This window comes from Blennius ocellaris (genome assembly GCF_963422515.1).
Source record: "Blennius ocellaris genome assembly, chromosome: 1".
In the NCBI taxonomy this organism is placed as follows: domain Eukaryota; kingdom Metazoa; phylum Chordata; class Actinopteri; order Blenniiformes; family Blenniidae; genus Blennius; species Blennius ocellaris.
The window spans coordinates 20798117-20820038 of record NC_137650.1 but is presented as its reverse complement, the minus strand read 5'-3'; the positions used below and the strand labels follow the sequence as shown (position 1 = coordinate 20820038).

The 21922-nt window shown below is 38.8% G+C and overlaps 1 protein-coding gene across 1 annotated transcript in view; it reads right to left on the bottom strand.

Annotated features, from left to right (window-relative positions):
- kiaa1549lb (KIAA1549-like b) overlaps positions 1–21922 on the bottom strand; it is a gene marked incomplete at both ends in the record, with an annotated part of 63060 nt that overhangs the window by 36278 nt on the left and 4860 nt on the right. The window lies entirely within an intron of this gene.

The window sequence follows — 21922 nt, the reverse complement described above, 5'->3', positions numbered from 1 at the left end:
AAAAAAAAGAAGCAGGTAACAATCTGGAGGAGGATAAACACCAGCCACAGGGTCTTTTTTCACAAGCAGCAACCAAGTCAATGTTGTTAATGACTTGTTAAAAAAATAAAATATAATACACAAAAAAAATTCATTCATGCACCAATTGCATCTGCCGCTTCCCAATGGCTCAGGGATATTGTTTGTTGTGTAACTCTCAAACAAATCTACTACTCAGTTCAAAATTCACACAGTCTCAAATTGCCTCAGAACTATTCTGAAAATACTTTGAAACCACAAAGCTAATCACACCAGAACCAAATGCAAACTATCAATAGCAAAAACATTTATCCTTTTTCCAACTCTCCCTCTTCCATTTCCTCCATTATCACTCCATAACGATGATTAATGACAACTCCAACGCATTGTCTGCTAATGTTAAAGATACCCTATCTAGCTGAATATTAGGTTTTTTTTTTGCAATTTGCTATAAAGCCTATCACGTTTTACAATGATCACATAGGATACTTGTCATAAAATGTTTTAAGAGAGAGAGAGAGAGAGAGCGTGCACGTGTGTGTGTGTGTGTGTGTGTGTGTGTGTGTGTGTGTGTGTGTGTGTGTGTGTGTGTGTGTGTGTGTGTGTGTGTGTGTGTGTGTGTGTGTGTGTGTGTGTGTGTGTGAGAGAGAGAGAGAGAGAGAGCAAAAGAGAGAGAGAGGGTTAGAGACAGAGCTACCAATCCATATAAAATACTATGTCACTATGTAATATCAATAGAGTAAATAACTTACAAAATCAATTACAGTTTTGATTTCTGTCTTTAATTAAAAAAAAAAAAAGAAACATTTCAAAACCAAATTGCCATACCAATTGTTAGGAGTATCTCACGGGTAACAGACAACAATTTCCCGCAATTTTAAGCCCCACAAGTGAAAAGGACGGCAGGCTGATGCCCCATCCTGTTAAGTGACACTGTGAGAAATCAGACTGACTAAGCAGCGTGCATATTCGTTCAGCCAACATGTCAGAACAGAATTACCTTCGCTAAACAAGACAGATAAAGCCATTACAAAGAGTCAGGTTTGTCATGCTATCATGTAAGATACCCGGGATCAAGCAGGACATGCACAGATATATGTAGCAGAACTGTATTTTGATATAAGCTGTAAAAGATACAACAAAATATCCTTGAAATTTGCAATTAACAGGGGCTGTGCGAAGGTGAAAACCTGCCACATATACTATTAATACATCAGGTTTCAGGGTATAAACACATCTTTCTACTGGTATCAGGCAGCACACCAAGGGCACACATTTATTTTTTTGTAAAAAGAAGAAAGAAAAAAAGAGCCACACTCTTCAAAGTGGAACAAACAGAATTATTCAAGAGATAGCAGCCATGTGCTCAAGTATAGCGTAGATAATTCTACTTCTAAAAAACACACAATGGACTCATGCTATGGTACAGTTCTTGGTGCTTGGTGCAGAAATGATGCCTCGGTATGAGGCAGGAGGAGAGAAAGATGGAGAGATATGGAGAGCAGCAAGTATCACCCACGATACTAGAAGTGATTAATGCACTAATACAAAACTGCAGATGTGGGGATGTCTCTCATCCGTTCTTGTCCTCTCTGTTCCTTTTATTCTCAGCACAAACTCGACACATCCATAGAGGGCTTCTTTTATCTACTTAAAAAAACTTTGCAGTCCTGTCACATCTCCCACCCCCTCAGCATGTTTTCCTCACTAAAGTGCGCCCTGTTAGCGCTCACATACATCTCCTTCAGTGTCAAAGGAAATTGAGCACGAGAAGGTTTTTAGGATCATTCATAATGCAAACATATACATGGATAGCAAAAGATCCCCATCCAGGCCTTTTTCTTTTTTGCATATTCTGCTTTCTAATCACATTTATTGAGAAAATGCATACTTGAGAATAAACTGTGAAATTGTGAGAACTGTCCAGCATATTCTGAGTAAATATGAGGTCTTTGAGTCCTCGCTTTCTGAATTACACACGATGATTAGCCTGAGGCAATCTGTGCTCACACAGCTGGCAATGAAAATATTTTCGTTCCCCATCCACTGACATCTACAGAATATTAAATAAAAATTGTAATAGAATCTTAATACCTACAAATTCAGTGAATGTTCCAGGTTACCAAATTTGAATAGACTCTTAAAATGTCAATGATTGTCCAAAGAATTGGCATAATGTTTTTTATAATTTGTTTTCAGGGGAATAAATCAACAAATTTTATTAACTGCCAGTATTCGTTTCCTACAGACAGGCTTTTCATGCTATTCATGATCACAATTAATTCATTTACTGCCATAAATCACTAAATGTGCAGTAATGTGATTAATGAAACTGCTACACTCGTATTTAAATACATCCAGATAAATGACGATACAAGAAAGAAAAAAAAAATGCAAAACGTGTATATGTGCTACATCCAATGCCAAGAGAAGGGCAATAAAAGGTCAATTAGAAAACTTCCCACCCCAAAACATCCCCCATCAACCCAATGCCAACATGAATTTAGTCTGTGGGATGAAGGTGTAAACTCCGCTTGCAGTCTGCCACCTGCACCAACAGAAGCGAGCATATGGGAGGATTTGAATAAGAGAGGAGGAAGTGTGCACAGAAAGGGACGGATAAGATTGGATGGTCTTGGAAGTGTGGGTGAATAAAGAAAAAGGAGGAAAATTCTTGAATTTGATGCCACATATTATGTCAACCAAAATGCTCAATTGTCATAATGCAAGTATCATTACTCCAATTTGTAAATCCAAATATGTCTTTAGGAATTTAGCAGATTTATCAAGTAAAATGTGCAACTTTTGTCTGCTTCCAGCTGAAACGGATGAAGTGAAATCACACTGATTTAATCTCTGTGGGTTGGATATATCAGAGGGCAGGTGAATATTTTATCCTCAAAGTTGGAAAATTAAACATAAAGTTTGACAAGGACCACATTGTAATGGCTTGACTACTGGATGAGTGAGAGCATTTCAAAACTGCTGCTCCTGTCGAGTGTTCAGAGTCTGCAAGTGGTGAGCATTGATCAAAAGTGGTCAAAGGAAGGAGAAATTGTGAAGCAGTGAGGGCAGCGGCCAAGGTTTAGTGAAACTATAACTCAAACTTCTGGAGAAATACTGTTGGTTAGAAAGTGCATCCACAGTGCATGATCGGTGTACATCACTTAAAGAAGCAAAGGAAAAACAAGTCATGAGAAACTACAGAAACCATTGGTCAACAACAAACAACAAATCCACTGCTCCACTTTGATTTTCTCTGGCGGCCCCTGAGCTATGACATTTTGACTGCTAATGTGTTACCTGGTACCAACACCATAGCTTTTGAAGCTGGGGCTTTCAATATGTGGAAGATCAGCTCTCCGAGTTCACCCAAAGCCAAAAAAAGATTTGATGAAAGGACTAGATGTTTCAGTCCCTAGTATTGCACCACTCCTGATTCCACGGGGAATTGTTGGAACAGGCTGCTATAGGCTTTAACCGCAGGACACATTGTCAGTTGTGCGCCTCAGCGTCATCGGGTGTTTCGGCCATTTATCACAATACACCCTCTGCTGAGGCAGGCCCACCTCAGGTTGCAATAAGCAATGACAAGTTTAACTCTTCTTCTGATACGTTGATACTTCTTGAGATATCTGATACGTCTTTCTACATAGCCTGCACCTTTTGCAACTGTTACATTCATATATTTCCACTAAAGTGAGCTTAGCAGTCAATGAATCCTTATTAAACTTACAATAAATGATATTGTAATGTGTGCCTTAATCAAACAATTGATATAATTCACCTCCATTTCTGTCTGACATCTTTCAAAAAAGATATAAATACCTTTTGCTTCGAAAATATTAGTTTCATTAATATATTATTATATATCATATATATGCCATATTAGTGTAGAACCTTTGTGCCTGTGGCTGTCATATTTTCAAGCAGCAACGAAAGCCTTAAAAAAAAGACGGACATTTTTTTTTTCCAATAGTCATGCAAAGGACAAATACTTGAACCATTGTGTGCTTGATGAACCAAGCTATTGGGTGGTTGATGTATTCATCATATTGTATCTTCAGTGGAGATTCAGCTATATTATCCTCTTTTGCCTCCTCAACCTTCTCCAACCAGCACACCGTAACCGCAGACCTAATTTCCACACTGATTTCTTCCTCTCTGCAGCGAGCACTATCTCTCAGCTACCAAGACACAGACATGACACTGCTGGGGCTCCTGCTGCTCCACTCCTATTATACACGGTCTCTCCTTTTGCTTTGAGCTGTTTTTGTTCTCTTATGTGCAGAAAATGGTAAACAAGAGGGCATAATTCAATAGTGAGCTGGATGTAACCCCCGAGAGCACAAAAACACATTTGAGGAAGTCTGGTCAACTCTTTCTAAGCAAGTGAACCACAAGTGCCTCCTGTGTTTTGGCTGTTGATGGCAGACAACAGGATGCAACTGCTGCTTTGAGCTGTTGTTCTATTAAAATTACACATGAAACCAGTCGGAACATATTTTTTTTCACATTTGCTTTCCATATTTTATTTCATGTTTTCATATTTAATTTCATTTACACTTGTCCGTCTGTATGAATGCGTCACGCCTGTGCAGGGCTGCAGGAGGAGAGCGGAGAGTTGAAGCGACGCCACCGATGCTGAGGTGACATTACGGATAGAAGGGAGGCTGTCACACAAGCAGCGCTATGCCGTTCATTTATTTATTTGATTTCAGAGGGAGCAAACGGCGCAGCAGGATAGACACACATCAGCTGTCTGGACTGGAGCCCAGCGGACTCTTAACCCTGCAATAACACAGACACGTGTACACAATATTAAAATTAATACAAGTTGTTTATTCAGACATTCACGAATTCTCATTCGTTTTCTCCATTACATGCATATTTTTTGCAAATATGTTTTTTGCATTTTATGCTGGGGGTTTACATTTATTTTACAAAAAAAAAAGCATAATTAAAGCCACACTTGCTCTGATATAAAGCAGCACTGGGAACGCTCACACATCAAGAAGGAAAGTCAAACTATTTACTTTAAGATTACAGCCTGACACTTTATGTGTTGGACCTAGTGTGACCTCCATAGGGATTTCACATTAATAGTTATGGTTACAGATGTTTGTATCCAAAGGCCAGAAAAGCGTTATCAGTGCTCATGATATGCTTTTAATTTGAACAGAAAAGAAATATGGCGTGTTTTTCCTTAAACATAAGCCTGTAATTCTCAGTATTGTTGTATTTAAGGTAATTCACGTTGATTTAGTTCTCAATAGTTACAACTAACTGTTTATTTCAATAGATGAATTTTTGATTTTAAAGTCAGATTTTAAGATTCTAAGTTACATGTTACATGTAATGAACCATTCTGGGAAGGACATGAAACAGCCTCCAGAATCACGTCTTCTGAGTTCTACACATTTTCACTCATAACATATTACAGAGTCTGCTCAGTGTGATTTCGGTAATCTTCTTTTACTGTCACACTACATTTGAGAAATATCTTGCAGTATCACTTCATGTCAGTGGGCAATGTGCAGCGAATGCAGCACAAGCTTGCTTGCAAGTATTTCTTCACATTGCACTACAAGGCAAATATCAATGGCTTCTTTCAGACTGTTTTCTACATGAACTTTGATGTGATTTCTCGCGAAAATTCAACAGTGGGAAATTGTCTAGCTTTATTGCAGAAATCTGCGAGTACTTTCTGGTTCATTATTGCTCTTTATATGTAGAAAAGTTTTATCAGGAAAGCAGCAGCATGCTGGCGTCAATAGCTTCTCATTTTTCCTTGATAACGCGATATATAAGAGAAGCTCAGTGAAAAAAAAAGCTGGCCCTGGCTGACTCAGGGGAAGATGAGAACCCTCCCGCCACCTGTTTCTCTCTTTCTTCCCCCACTCCTCCCTCCTTCCTGCATTCTGTCTCTTCCTCCAGATGAAAGCCGGCCCATCCACCGACAGTACAGCTCTTTGTCACTTTTGGCCTGACATGCCGACACATTGACTTTTGTCCTGTTCCGGACCGGGACACTGCAGTCATGGATTGTGTTGTTGCAGTCTTTCCACTCCTGTTACGGCTTACCAAGGCTTTTCTCCACTGCCCTTGTCTCCGTGTCTCAGTGAGCTTAATTTAGATTTACGTAATTTGATGATGCTCTTGAGAGTTATGCTGATTTTTTGAAGATGAGGCAAAAATGCCTTTTTGACCAGGTAAAGCAAAAGCAGTTGACATATGGAATAATATGAAGCAGATGACCCTATTATCACACATTACACACTATACAAAGCCCAGCACTAAATATTACATTATATTCTTCCTGTGCGTGTCGACATGGTGCATTAGGATAATGTTCCTATTGAGTGTCTCGATGTCACTTGCATGATAGAAGCCTCTGGAGTGCAATAATTCAGAGCTTTTAGCAAACTTTTTAGGAGACTGAAAATGAGGTCTCTTCTCTCTCCTATCAGAGATCATGTGCTTGCTCACACACACTGCTGTGCACAAATGGGAGACATAGAGGCCAAATTAAATAACTTCTGGTTGATGTGAGTCCAAAAAGGAGCTGCTCCATTATAATGAATGCAGGCAAAGATTGGTCAAAACAAACAATAAACATGTCTTTAAATTTGACTTAAGTTATTTTTGCAGCTGCAGACAGCTTTCAGAATTAAAGATGATGGGATGACCTCAACCCCATTCAACAGGTTGTGAGTGCTGTTCGTCTCAGAGTGACCAAGTCAAACACGCTGCGGTTGAAAGGGATGCCGTCCCACAGCAGTGTGTGAGCAGGCTGGTGATGAACCCCATGAGGAAGAGGTGCCAGGCTGTAATGCTCTTCCACGGGATACCGAGGCTCCTTTTTTCAAAAATTTGCAAAATGTTCAGAAACCAATATGTCTTTTTCTTCTGACCAAAGACTCGGAAATTATTTCATAGACGTAACCCTCATACTTAATAACTGCTGTTCATCTCACAAATTCCTGTTCTTTACCAATGTGGCACCATTTAAAACGTGAATGATTTAAAATTGTTTCAGATTTATTGCAAGGAAGGAAGCGTGCTTGTAAGAAAGAAATAAACACCTCTCCTGACTTTTGTGCACAGTTTAAAATGTGTACAAAATGTGTTATCGATATAGAAACAAGTACATACGGCATAGAGACTGGTTATTAAGTGGTCAATGAAGTGATCTGAGCTGGTTGTTGTTTCTTAATCCTGCACTTAAACACCTAAAATCAAATATGAACGCAATGATCCATATGCACAATCAATAACGCAACAATATTCAAGACTCAATCGTGAAGTCTGTCAAAGAACAAACACAATTTTTAAAACATTGCGCTTCCTTTTCAGGTTCACAATTTTATCTCTGGCACCGAACCAACTAAATCAATGTTTCATGTATTTCTAGCTTTGATGAAAGATCTTCTTAGGAAGCAGGGATTTTTGGGAGTGTGATGACTGAGTGGTCCTTTTGATATTAATTTTAAATGTACTTCTTCTTAGCATTACCACCAGAGCAGCGGAATAAAATATGAAGCCATTTTATACTTCCAGAGGGAGATGGTAAATTACGAGTGGTTACTGTTCCGACTTAACTCTTTGCATGAAAGGAGTGGGACACTTTTAATATAACGACCTCACAGTACAGACAACTTCGAAAACATTCAACTCTGCACAAGACTCCATTGAAAAACTCGACTTCTCACTAATGTTGGTTAGCTGTAAACAGTGCTCATTTAAAACCCATGACTGGGCTGTGCAGGAAAAGCTTTTTCATTTCAGTCCTCGATGTTTTAAATGAAATATGTGCATGAAATATATTTTTCGGATTAGTCCAACAAATTCAACAATTTCATTTGAGAACAAAACTGTCAAAAAAAAAAAAAGGATAGAAAAGTTTTTACAGGTTTCTGCACTTTCTTAAAGTATTTTTTTCCTGATGACTTCTTATTTTCCTCCTGTACATTCAAACACAAATATATGTCACTCCTAGTCATTTCTTCCTTAAACAAGGCTCAATGCTTCGGTGTATTTCAACCCTTTCAGTTACGGTGAAAGGATGACAGGCGTCAAAGCTGACAGTGCAATTGAAAAATTAAAGTGAGTTCAAGTGATATTAGTTGAAGTTTAAGGATTTTTATTTTTGGAATCGAACCAGAAAGTCCTGGAATTCGACACAACAAAAATGGTGAAACCTTGAAAAGGCATAATGTGAAGTGAAAAATAAATGTTCAATCTTTACTTTTGTAGTTTTGTACATTTCAGAATATAGTTTTTGTTTTTTGTTTTTTAACCTTTACGCAAGTTGAATCAGTATTATACTATGTAAGTCTTTCTCAGGCAAGTATCTGGATTTCTTCTTAAGAAAATGAATAATTCTGGGAACTCTGTTTTAACACAAGATTCCGCTTAAAACAAATTAATTGAACAAACAAATCACTGTAGAATCAAAAAGTTTAAAATCATTGTATCATGTAATTGGGGAAAAAGTATTAGTATCTTGAAGGTTTTAAGAGAATTATCCAAAATATCTTCATTAAGTGTTGAGTGATTCATTGAAAATGCAATGAATGAAAACTCCAAGTACCATTGCTAATGTGCTGCAGTTTATAGTCTCACTGAAACTTGTGACCTAAACTACCCCATGTGAGCTAAATATCAGTCATGTATCAATAATAACTTTTTATTATCCAATGAAATAATTCTAAACATAAACACATTTATAAAAACCTGCACTTCAGGTTCATCTCAATGTAAATAAAATAATATTTCTGGATGAATAAATTTGTAATGATGTCGTCATGAAAATAGCAAAGGCCCAGTAAATGTTATCAGTATATTTGAATTTATTCGATATTTACACCTGTGGGTTTGCTGAAGGGAGTTATTGATTATATGTTGAAAGTTGATATAAAGATGGTCCATTTATCTAAAATGGATGTTTCTCGAATCAGAAGCCGACTGGCTGGGCAAATAAAAGAGGATGTACATTTACTCAAAATAATACTTTAACTGCTCATTACAGATCAGTGTAACATACCCTTATGAGAGTGTTTGAGGGTAAAATCTTCCTCTGATGCAAGAATCGATTAGTTGAACCAAACTGGGGAAGACAAGTTGACTCAAAGTCAGAAGCCCAAAGTGTCTCCGTGAGCAATCATCAAGTAAAACCTTTTAGACAGAATAACACTGAAATGAGAAGCAACACTGGTATGTGAACTTTAGGAAGAAAGCAAAGATAATCAGATGTCTTACCTTGTACCTTGAGACTCAACACATGTAATTCAATAACTATGTTGTCAACAATGTTCTTACAAATTCTATATTCATCATCAAGATTAAACGCATTACCCACAGTGCAATGTGAAAAAGGCAACATTTGTTCATCTAATATTAACTTAACAAATTAACCACATTGGAAATCTTGATTTGCATCTAATCGATCGTCAAAACATTGAACACATTGCTGCGTCTCCACTTTCTTAGCCTTGGCACAACTGACTGCACACACATTTATTGCATGTGTGTTTTGGAGAGAGAAAGGAGGGACGGATCACACTGGAGCTCATGTCCGTCTCCCGGGGCTGAACATATCAGAGCAAGCATGGGGACGAGTGTGGGAGTTTAGCTGCATGCCGCGGGCTGTGATGGGACTTGGGATTAGAGGAGCCATTTTGACATGGCAGACTGTCAAGAGGGGGCATCTGACAGTGGCACAGCTGTTTTTGTGAGGCGACATACAAAGTGAGCAAGAGCAGGAAGTTACCCCCACCAACACATTTCAGCGACCGAATGTGAGCACGAGTGCTCAACAATAACTTTCCATGAGATTTTGTATGAAGAGATAATTATCTACTGTCAAGTTTAACCATTTAGTTCCTATTTTCTCACCAGAGTATATATTGAATATAAGTGCCTTCACAACCCTATCCTGATAAAACAAACAGATATGTAGAGGAGATGCTGTAAGATGCCCAATTGTGTCATTCTTACCAATGAAAATGCATCTGGCAAAGAGTCTCCACATCCTGCTCTTGAGAAGGTTAAAAGCTGAAAATGTTGGCAGCCACTGCTTCGGCTACCAACAATGAGTATATTTTAAGAGGTTATATTGTTTTGCAGTCTTAATTAGTGAGATGAGTAGAAAGTATCCAAATGTTCCAGCTGAACTGTTTTGGAGTCCATTCAAAGACCTAAATTGTGCTTGAGTAAACATAAATTCTAACACTATTATCAGGAAGACCTTTCCAGCTTTCTTGAGAGTTCAGTTTGCACTGTCACTATGGTGGTGAACACAAGCAACAAGATCAGTACTAGAATTAGTCTGCACCTGCATAGTCACTTGTGTGAGAGGCCGAGGCCTGTGGTCTACGATTTAAAATAACATCCCATCGCAGCACGAGAGGCTGGTCACCCGTGTCAACCTCTCGACTACTCTATTCTGGAGTCACTGTTGAGAAGATCACATGTCTGTGCCTCAGACCGAATAATTGGACCCTCAGAGAGACTTCAGAGGAAGTCAAAGCTCATCCTGCTAGAGTTACAGTAGACCTGCTCACTGCTGGACGGCCTGACCGAATCACCTGCACAATAAGTGCTCAGTGTTCATGCAGAACGTAGAGATGCTGTATGACATTTTGAACATGTTATGTTCACAAATAGAGAGAGAGAGAGAGAGAGAGAGAGAGAGAGAGAGAGAGAGAGAGAGAGAGAGAGAGAGAGAGAGAGAGAGAGAGAGAGAGAGAGAGAGAGAGAGAGAGAGAGAGAGAGAGAGAGTTTTCACTCTGGTTCCTATTCATTTCACGCTCACAATGACATTTTAACATAGGACCAGAGGATGTAAATGAAACACGAGCTGGACATCTGCTGTGACATGTCTCTACAGCAAACCTCTGCCCTGTGTTGCATGCAACGTAATGCATGATGGATCACTTAGGGGGATTTTTTTGGCCAACTAAGAACTCATTGATAACCTATAAATATATTAAGGAGTCAAAACGGCTGCATCCTGTTTATTGAACGATTACAGCTCTTTGGTCCATGCTGTGTTCACACTCCTTTCCATCCATCCGTCTTCTAAACCACTTTATCTCATTCAGTGTCTATAAGAGGTGGAGCTGATCACAGCTGACTGATACATCCTGCACAGGTCACCAGTCCAGCACAGGGCAAACACAATGAGACAGTCACACATACTCACATTCAAATGCAGGGTCTGTTTCAGCGTGACCAGTTTATACACACTCTAAAGAATGATTAGGTCAGCTGGGGGACCGTGATAAATATTTCTTTATGTCAATTAAAAAAAAAAAACATCCACTTTTTCATTGATCTCTGCTGTTGAAACCTGACTTGACATTCGTCTGTGCGTCACCAGTTTTGGAGACAATGGTAAAGAATAGCAACCAGCGAAGTAAAGTAATGAATAAACATCAACAGCTCATTATCCTTTCGACTGGGTGTGCTGAATGCACAACAGTTTTCTCTTGGCTTTTATTTCTTTTCTAGACTTTCTACAGAAAATAATCCACACAGAACCTAATTAAAGTCAGCCGTGAACCTCTAAAAGGTCTCATTTGTTTACGGTATCAATATTAATTAACCCAAACCATTCTACTAATAGGTCATCCATGGTAAATTTCTATGCAGTGTTTTGCTCGTGGAGTTTTTCCACCAGTTTCATTAAGGTAAAGTCTAACACAGTTATTGGAGGTGTTGAGTACAGTGACTGAAGCTGCCACAGTCATACATAATTCATGCTTTGTATGTCAAACTAAATTGCCTCTCAAGCGTATTAACATAAACAGGATGCAAAAGCAGTCGGTGCACAATGCTTGTAACAAAGACACTGGGTCAATTTGCCAAAGTGAAAAATTCAGTAATTTTTTCAGAAAAAGGAAATCCTCAGCCTGACCTTCATCACACATTCAAAGAAGAGTTAAATAACCAGACCCAAAACCAAAACAGACCACCTTTGTTATCATGTAATTAGAGTGAAGCGCATGAATAACGTCACACAGAAAAGATGATAACGACAATGAATATATCCATGAGGAGCAACCTGAACCTCTACCTTTGAGTCTGAGCGGATTCACTCAGTATTTGTTGACTTCAGAGAAGAGGAGGTCAGCTGAGGCACGAGGACGGTGGAGGGAGGAGGACAATGGGGGATAACAAGGTGGGATAAGCCTGTTAAGCCTCTGGGATCCCCTCTGAAACCCACACTGAAGTCAAGCACAAGAATGTCAAAATCTATGTAATGCAATCACAATGCACTATAATCTGGGGTCAATACAACAACAGGCCACAAAGAAACACCTTCATGTAGCCTCTGTGTTTGAAGGATTGGAGGATTTTGGAGGGTTTCTGAATGAAAGTTTTCAAATACATGTATGCAAGATGGAACAGTTTATACCATCACTTAATATTTACATAATTAATAGGAGTGAATTAAATGCCACTAGTAATCAATAAAGTAACTCACACTAACATTATTTTCTATTTCTATTTCTAGGTTTAGGTTTGGATGGATGGATGGATGGATGGATGGATGGATGGATGGATGGATGGAATATCTACAGTTACAAATAATAGTTGAACAAAGCTAATTTTCAATATGTCCAGGAGTTATAAGAAATTGAAATAGGACTTTACAACATTTCATTGCATTTTATAGACAAGATTCATTATTAGTGGTCCCAGAAAAGATCTCGTTCATGCATTTCTACAGCTACAAACATCCCACACTGGAAGATACTACTCGGTCTACCCGAATCATGCAATTATCCGACATAAAATATTAAATATGCAATCTTTTCATCTTATAAAGACAGAATGAATGAACTATGAAAACTAGCTCCTCCGTGCTGGTGATAATATAACCATAACATGGCTGCACAATTCAGAGTTCTGTGTGTGTCAATATCAGGTCAGTGACACATGTCTGAGTGACAACTCAGACATGAGTTTGAAGATTGACACTGGTCAATCTTCACATCCCAACGAGCCGACATTCAACCTTGACTCTCCACACAGCCGAAACAAACAAAGAGATCAGCGCCGACTCCAGCGGGCAGCATGATGGATGAGCTTTCAAGCAAAGGCCTTGGCTGCATCCTCAATTCACCACAACACAGCAGGACTCACAGTGTCACATTGCAGCTGCTGCTGCTGCAATGGCGGCCTCATAAGATCATTCTGACAAACACTGACAAGTCGGCAAAAATGCTAATTTTGTCCATATTTCCTTCAGTGCTGGCGTACCAATTCGTTAAGTATCCTGCTGTGAATATAACATCATTATTGTAGGGCATCCTCTCAGACACATGGAAACATAATAATTGATCAGCCACAATATCAAAACCAGTGGCATTTGAAGTGAATAACAGTGGATATTTTGTTAAGATGGCACTTATCAGGGTGTCATATTAATTTGATCTTTTTTTCAATAAGTGGATCACCTCCAATTTTTACATGCCCCCCCCACCCCGCCCCACCCACTTTGCATCTGAATTGATGAGGCTAAAATAGTCACAAACGTAAGCAACACAATATATTCAAAGCCCACTTCAGCACCATAGACCTATCGGAGCAGTCGTGGTCCAAAATGTAATTCCCACCACTGCCAGCAGTGTTCCTGGATGATCCGTTTAATGTATACATCTGTTCCTCTCTGCTGAAGTATGCAGTGCTGCATGATTTCTCCATGTCAACGATTCATCACGTGCAATAAACGCCACCTATTTTATATGAAGTCCATCAGAGGTAAATTGGAAAAGCCTGTGTTTGATAACGGAGTTGATAGCAATGTTTGCAGTATGATTATCTGAGAGGGTGAATATCTGTGGAAGTTAAACCCGAGAAAGAGAACAAATAGAAACATTTAGATTACCTCAAAACAGATAAAATTTTGGGCCACACCGACAAGCTCTTCCCTCAGTCCCCTCAAGGTGACCCCAGATTGAGAACCATTAAATCAGAAAGTCATGGAGTAAATAAATTGATGATCATATCAGATCATATCTGGCTTTCTCTTCCTGTTCAGTAACCTTTCCTAATTCCAGTCTTGTGATTTTCCACAGTTGTGTTACAAATGTCTGCATATTAATTCTAATGAATACTGTTTTTGAATTATGGAAATCACCATTAAAAATCTATTTTTGTTACATCTGCATCTGCATTTATGGGGTTTTCCTGCACCGCATAAATCACCTGATGTAAGCTGTTTAAGAAAAGACTATCAGTGACGGTACTGCCAGGCTCACTGATTTGCTTGGGAAGTTTTAAGCTTGTCTATACAGTAATATCCCACAGAAGAGTTAGTGCAACGCAAAGTAATAAAATATTTTTATGGTGGCGATGAAAAGAAGGAGTCAGAACACATGGTGCATTACAGCAGAGGCGTTGCTGGTCCACAGCCACGGACCAAAAGCACTTACATGGGCGTCTAAGCGGAACCCTGGAAAAAAATGGAAGAACAGGGACAAATTTCTTCAATTGTGCATATCCATTGATATTCTGGAGAAGGTTGGTAATTACACTGAAGCTTCAACCTGAATCGACAGGACACCTTCACTTTCACTAAATGAGGCTGAATTGTCTTGGCAGCACAAAGAGGGTCCTTGTACTTTTGGTAAAGTGGTTTTAATGCCAACAGTGATCGCTACAGTATATGACACATTGTGAGATCTGTTATGCAAAAGTTTTGATTTACGCGACTTTGGCTTCAAACAGTAATGAGAAACATCTGCTTTTCGGCCTCCTGGCTCCGAGTTCACTGCATTGTTGAAAATAATATGCAGCTGTAACTGCAGACTGGTGTGAAAAATCATATTTTTTCAACACTGACTTAGCAATTAAATAATATAAGAGTGATTATATAACATTGTTTCAGCTGAGTGAAAATACAAACATCTAATTACGCTGGGTAATTACGAGAACAGTTGAGAAAACAAAGAGCTTCGAGTAGGCATTTTCAGTGCTAATAGATGTGAAGACTTTAGAACCATATATTCTAAGGATATTTTATATATGATACTGTGACACCCTGTGACAGACTGGCAACCTGTCGAGGGTGGATCCTGGGCGAGCTAGGATCAGCCCCAGCGCCCCGCAACCCCAAACAAGATCAGCGGTATAGAAGTTGGATGGATGGATCTTATATAAGTGAATTGAAAATTGAGGAAAGAAAAGGGGAGATTTTGTTTAACAGCAGAGCCAGAGGAGAGAACCGACAATGAATAAAGGACGCAATGCTGCAGGAAGTTGGAAAATGTATTTCCAATCTGCAAAAGTAATATTCAGACAGAGTGATTTGCAATAATGAGAAAAAACAGTTTAGAAAAAAAACTGTTTTTAAAATTGGACACAAAAATAATGCCAGTGCCGTGACATCTTATACAAACAGAGAAGGGCCACTTTTTGCTACATAAATCCAACAATGGTTTTATTTTTATTTTTTTACGTTGTTGTAGCAGTGACTGTGGAAATATCAGTCTGTAGATAGATTGTTAAGATTTGTGAGTAGTGTTGTGCAATCTGAGGTGAAAAGGGCAGAACAAGCCATCCTCTGATATATCTTTTTATGGTATTTTTTTAATCTAATTTCCACACATTCTCTCATTTCACCTTAAGCAGAGGAACATAAGAGGAAATATCTTATTATTAAACTTCTTTAAAATAAATCTAATGGTGGAGAAGCTTCGGAAATGTCTCTCAGCAAAATAACAGCAACCATCTACTAAATGTGAGTCGATTTTCACCTTCATCTCAAAAGTTATAAGTACACATCATAAAAAATAAACAATGTAATTGGTTTTAAGTGCTGTAGATCACATTGCATGTGGAAAATGATCTATTACCATCAATTCCCTCCAGTGTTTTTTGCTTTGTGGCGATCATGCATGAAATTCCATATTCATGAAGGCAGTGAGTGTAAGACACAGTTCCACTGTGAAATGCATTCAGTTTGAAAACATTTAATGAATATTTTCAGTTCATATTGGGTTTGAATGTGTCTTCCTCAAGTTCGCATTGCAAGATGCTTTATAAGGATGGTCAGATCAGATCAATTGTTCTTAAAAGCCTTTCAATGAGCAAAAAATAACTTTTTTGACAGGAAATAGTTAAAAAGCTTTTAATTTAGAAGTGATTGCAAAAGCAAATCTCCATAACCTGACCCACATACAGCAATTATTATGGTGTTTAGAAGAGAATAGAATAGAATAGAATAGAATAGAATAGAATAGAATAGAATAGAAATACCTACATTTCCATCCTGATCAAATCATTAATTTCTTAGACGGACGACAATATGAAGTTTGAAACTTTTGGTTTTGAATGAAAGAATCCCTTTGTTCAAAAGTCCCACTGTTTAGTGTTTACATGAAACACAATCTGTACTGACACAGTAGACATCAAGTGGAGTGACAGTAGATAATACTTTTATAGTGGATCAAACAACGCAGTGGGCTCTGCCACCCAGAGGAGCCATATGGTCTGACTCTCCAATGATTTGAAAGGGAAGGTGTGTGAGGCTGAGATTGGGAGGACCACAGTTCTACAGTTCTTTTTAAGTACATGATGGAAAACGCAAATTGCATGTTTTGTATGAGGAAGTTAATTGACTGAAACCATTTGCTGTGAACAGAAGAGGTTCATCTTTTTAGAGACCACTTTGGAAACACTGTATGAAGCCCACTGGAGTCATTTGCAAGTGTGTGCATACACTTCACGAGCGTGTGATGTTTACAAGTATAATGGATGTGGGGGGCATGTAGTTCACGATATATTATCGGCTGATTTTTTTATAAATAGGTAAATGCAGATCGGAATGTGCGTTAGTGAAGAGATTTAAAAAGACAAAAGACAACTTCATCAAATGATAAAAGGGGTTGTGTGGGGGTTTCAACTGAAAAGCATCCAAAATACATTTCGACTAATAACAAAAACCTGAGGAAAAAAGGTAAGGTCATCTGCTATGGCTATCTTCTTTCATTCTTTTTTTTTTTAACCAATTCTCATTCTAATCTCTGCCCATCGTTCACTCGCAATGACACATTGTAGTGCTGCAGATTTATTCCAGAGTTTAACTGTGGGCAGACGGATACTATTAAAAGGATTGACACCCCCATGGGAGCCATCTTTTCAGGAATGCTTTATCCAGCCCGGCTGGGTCATCTGTTTTGAGCAGGTTTCTTTTTGAGTGAGGAAATGAGGAAATAGGACAGATCAGCATCAAAATGGTAACATTTGTCTGGCGTGCATCTCTAGTGTCGTATACAAACCTGTAAAATGTTTGCTTTCTCAGTGTGACTTTGTGAATATTATGATAGTAACTGGAAGCAATGACACAATATATGATTTTTTGTGTTTGTTTTGTTTTGGGGGTTTTTTCGTGTCATATCTTTTCCATTCACTTTGACTAGTTTTTTTTTTGTTGTTATTTGAAATCTATCCTGTCTGCTTATTAATCTGCGACTATTTTCCTTTATCAAAGACAAACATGACAGCGTGCCTTCGGGTTTTGATACATGATATTAAATATCAAACCCTGCTCAGCGGGTGAAACTATTTAATGTTTCTTGCTATCATTTTAAATCTAATTTCCAAAAAGTGTCTGTCTCTTCGTATCAACCCGAAGCTGCAGTTCTTGGCCCTCCTTCCTTGCACATGTACTCCTTAAATTGGATATCCTGTCATTCTTATAATCTGATCTTATACAATTCCCTGTTCCCTACTATGACAACATGTATTATCCTCCACATAATGGGAAACATTCCTGTCTTATAATGACACCCAATGTCGAGGAGAGGCCTGCTTCCAAAGTGGCCTTAACATTACTGAGATATATGTACACCATGAGGTATCATGATCTAATCCTGCAGACACCCTCGTGACCTTGATTAGTCATCTATAACCATGCTGGAGGCAACAAAACACCGCCGAGCCAGAGAGACACTGTCACATAAAGCTGCATTTCATTCACAACACACCACAGCTAAAGCTGTTTATTCAGTTTGCGTGTTTGTCTAGTGGAAGAAAAATGGAAGCTTTTAGGTTTGAAATGCAATTATTGACCTGTAGCTCGCCTGTAGAATATATGAAATGTCGCGCTATACTGCCCTTTCTTGTTTTGAAATGACAGAATGCACACATTTCATACTATGCAAGATATTGACTCGACTAATACAGTAGCTCCATTATTTTAAAACTATTAATATTAAAACCAAAGCACCGCTCCCACTCGGCATCAGAGTACACATTTCTGAGAGTAGCAAATCAACCCCCCCACTACCACCACCACCACCACATACGCAGTGAATGTGCACAAAGAAGACCATTCTTCATGAGAAACAAAGCCATATGATGCCCTATTAAATACAAATGGGCATATAGTAGATATATGAATAATATATAAACATCATCAAATATCAATTAGAAATCATATGTAAAAATCCATTGTACAGGATTTAATTTCTCCCAAAGATTTTGAAATCTCATCTGTGGACAAGTTGTCCGGGGTTGCAGTTTTGTGGACGAGTTATCCTACAATCCATACACACACACACACACACACACACACACACACACACACACACACACACACACACACACACACACACACACACACACACACACACACACACACACACACACACACACACACACACAAATGTAGTAGAACAGTATCTGAGAGTGTAGCAAAGGAATATGAAGAGAAATTGACTCTGAAATGCACATAAACAAACGAGATACCTGTAAAACCGATATGTATGAGCAGGAGTGTGTGTGATCGTCTCCTTGTGAGTGTTTGTGTGTGCCAAAGATTGAATTATCTATGGCCAGTGGGGCAAAACACTGAGACTAACCCAAGAATGAATTGGTCTGTGGGGAACAACCTGTGTCATTTTAATAAATAAGAGGTGACATCAGAGCATTAAAGTGAGGATATAAATCAAATAAACTGTATGGATTTATGAATAATCATAAAATTGAGTAAATTCAATTAGGTGCTCTCCGTGATGAAAACCGACACATCTTAATGTTTTATCTTTACATCACTGTCAGTACACTTAAATTTCAGCACCCGGGGTGTCATAACATGCTCTAATTTGGTTCCTTGAAGTCACTCCAGGTACCTGAAAACGTGATAAGAGTAACTATAAGGAGAAAAGTGTCTCTATATTCTGTCAGGACATTTTTAAAGTTTTAGGACAGCTTGATTACTGATTAATGGGATAGGCTTCTGAAACTGTTGAACTTTTCATTTAATGCTCTCTGAGTTCAGGAAACTTGATGCTTCACTGATGCTGTCATCTCCCACAGCAAGTCGGCTGCCTCCACTCCCAACCTGCTTTGCTGAAGCTGGAAATCAGAGAGCCAGTTCCTGCATCAGTGATGTGACGGGGATTTAAAATCAAAGACTTCTCTATCAGCTGTGAGTAGGACAGCAATGTTTCAGGGTCAGAAACAAACCTTGCTGTGCCTCGGAGTGGGGACCTCACAGGAGGGCGTCTCATGCACACAGTGGGTACTGAGCCGCATCTACACTGATGCACTGGTATTTGTTTCTATGAATAAAACAAGTAGTTTCACTCTAACTGTGGTGATTATGTATTTCAAGGGTGTAGACAAATAATAATGTACATATTTACATATGTTGATATATTCACAATTATATACAGTTTCTGTATAAATGCAGCCAATTATCATATGTATACCCACCCATAGTCATACCACACACACACACAAACAAACATTAAATATGTCTGAAAAGCAGTAGGAAGATGCAACTAGATACTATAAAGAGATAAAATGATTTTTTTTTTAAAGATGTTAAAAAAACATTGCATTACATTGCCTCTGAAGTTTCAATTTGTTACAACAGATAAAAAGAATATTGCAAAACATCCCTTTGTAGTCTCATTATTGTGATGGAATTCTGCGAGAGGATGAAAATTGATTAATTATCTTTGCACAGTCCCAGTTTCTATATAATCCAATTACACTAAACAAAGGAAGTCCTACTCAGATTTACATGACAATAAGCACATGCTCATATACATCAGGTCATGAAAGCTCTGGGATGAAAACGGGGTCATAGGCCAACAATAAGCCATTCATAGGTACAGATACATGTACAACAAAGTTTTATGTTCTTTAACCATGCTCTTTCAGATCATCTTTGGAGTTTTATTTTTTTTATTTTTTTTACAATTGCATAAAAGTGGCTTGAAATGACTATATGCCCTGTAACACCCAATGTTGTGGAGCATTTGTGAAGAAAAAAATCTCCACATTTACTGGATACATACTGTAGATCAGGCGACTATTCAAGAAAACAAACCAAAGACCAAAACATAACATCCACTCATTCAACCTGCATGTGTCTTGCATATTCATGCCTTGAATGTGTGACCTGCATAAGCAAACCGACAAAGTAAATGGTGCAAACAAAGACCCAGACTGATCAAAACAAAATACCACATCAGCATTATTAATTTGAGCTTCACTATTCCACAGATTTCAGTCGTTGTAACATGTGTTCGGTTTTGGTTGCCTGAGCTGTGGTCCCAGGTTTCTAAAGCCTCAACACTCTGAATCAACAATGTGCAATCCTGCAGTCATGAAAAGATGATTGACGAGAAGTCCACGATTAATCACAGTACAGATCTATACAGCCCATCTCCTGCACTGCTTATCCTGTTCAGGGTCACATTGTGCATGGAGCCTATCCCACTTCACTATGGGTGAGGGCAGGACAGGTCACCAGACCATCACAAGACAAACACAGAGACAACCACACACTCACATTCACACCTCGGGGAAATTTCGGGTCACAAATTAACCTCACATGCATGTTCTTGGACGGTGGGAGAAAACCCACGCATGTGCAGAGAGAAATTGCAAACTCCACACAGACAAGCCTGGCCTGGAATCAAATCCATTACATGCTCACTATAAAGCAAGATTGCTAAGACGCACCACTCTGCAGTCCCAGTTATTAACAATTGAGGTTAGAAAAACAACAGTATTTTTACTTATTGCCTGAGCTAACTGTACTTAACTTAGTACAATTTCATAAAGTAAACTCAGTTGTACATATTTCAGTGTTCTGAGGTGTGAATTTGTGAATATATTACATCAAAAAAACAAATTTTCCATTTCCATTCCATTCCAACTTCCACTTGCTTTCCCTGATCTCACTTTAACCTTGCCTCAAAAGCCCCTGTCTTCTGTATACAGGAGCACGTTCCTGCAGTATTTTCCCCCAGTGGACATTTTGCTGTATTGCACCAGAGAAATGCTTGAAATCTTCAATGAGTATCCTGAACAACTGTGTTCCTACAGTTTATATTCTGCCAGATGTAATCAATCAAAAATACAACAATGTAAAATATATCACACTTTAGCACGTGGTGTAAATAATGTGGGTTTTAACTGCAATGGGGAAGTTCCTGTCCAGAGGAGAACATCCCTAAATATTCCAGAGTATTGTGTCTGTCATACCATCTTCTGCCGGGGTCCGGGGTGATGCAGTGTGATGAACAGTGGCCCTGTGCAGAGCAGCATGCTGTATTATACTGTGTGACCCAATAAATCACGGAGCCCACTGTCCTGTCTCAACCAGCAGCAATGGAGCCAAGGCTTCATCTGCCATCAGCCTCCACCCAACGGCCAAAACACAGAGGGACACAGGAGGGAGGAACAAAAGGACACCGAGGTATAGCAAAGAGACTGGGGGAAATATGGAGGTAGTGCAAAGCACACACTCACACTCACATTCACACAAACACAGTCACAATATTCCCTTATTGCACTGAACTATACAAGTGATAAAGGGAGGCAGATGGTCCACGATACTAATTAGAAACCCATTTGGCTTTCCTATCATTGC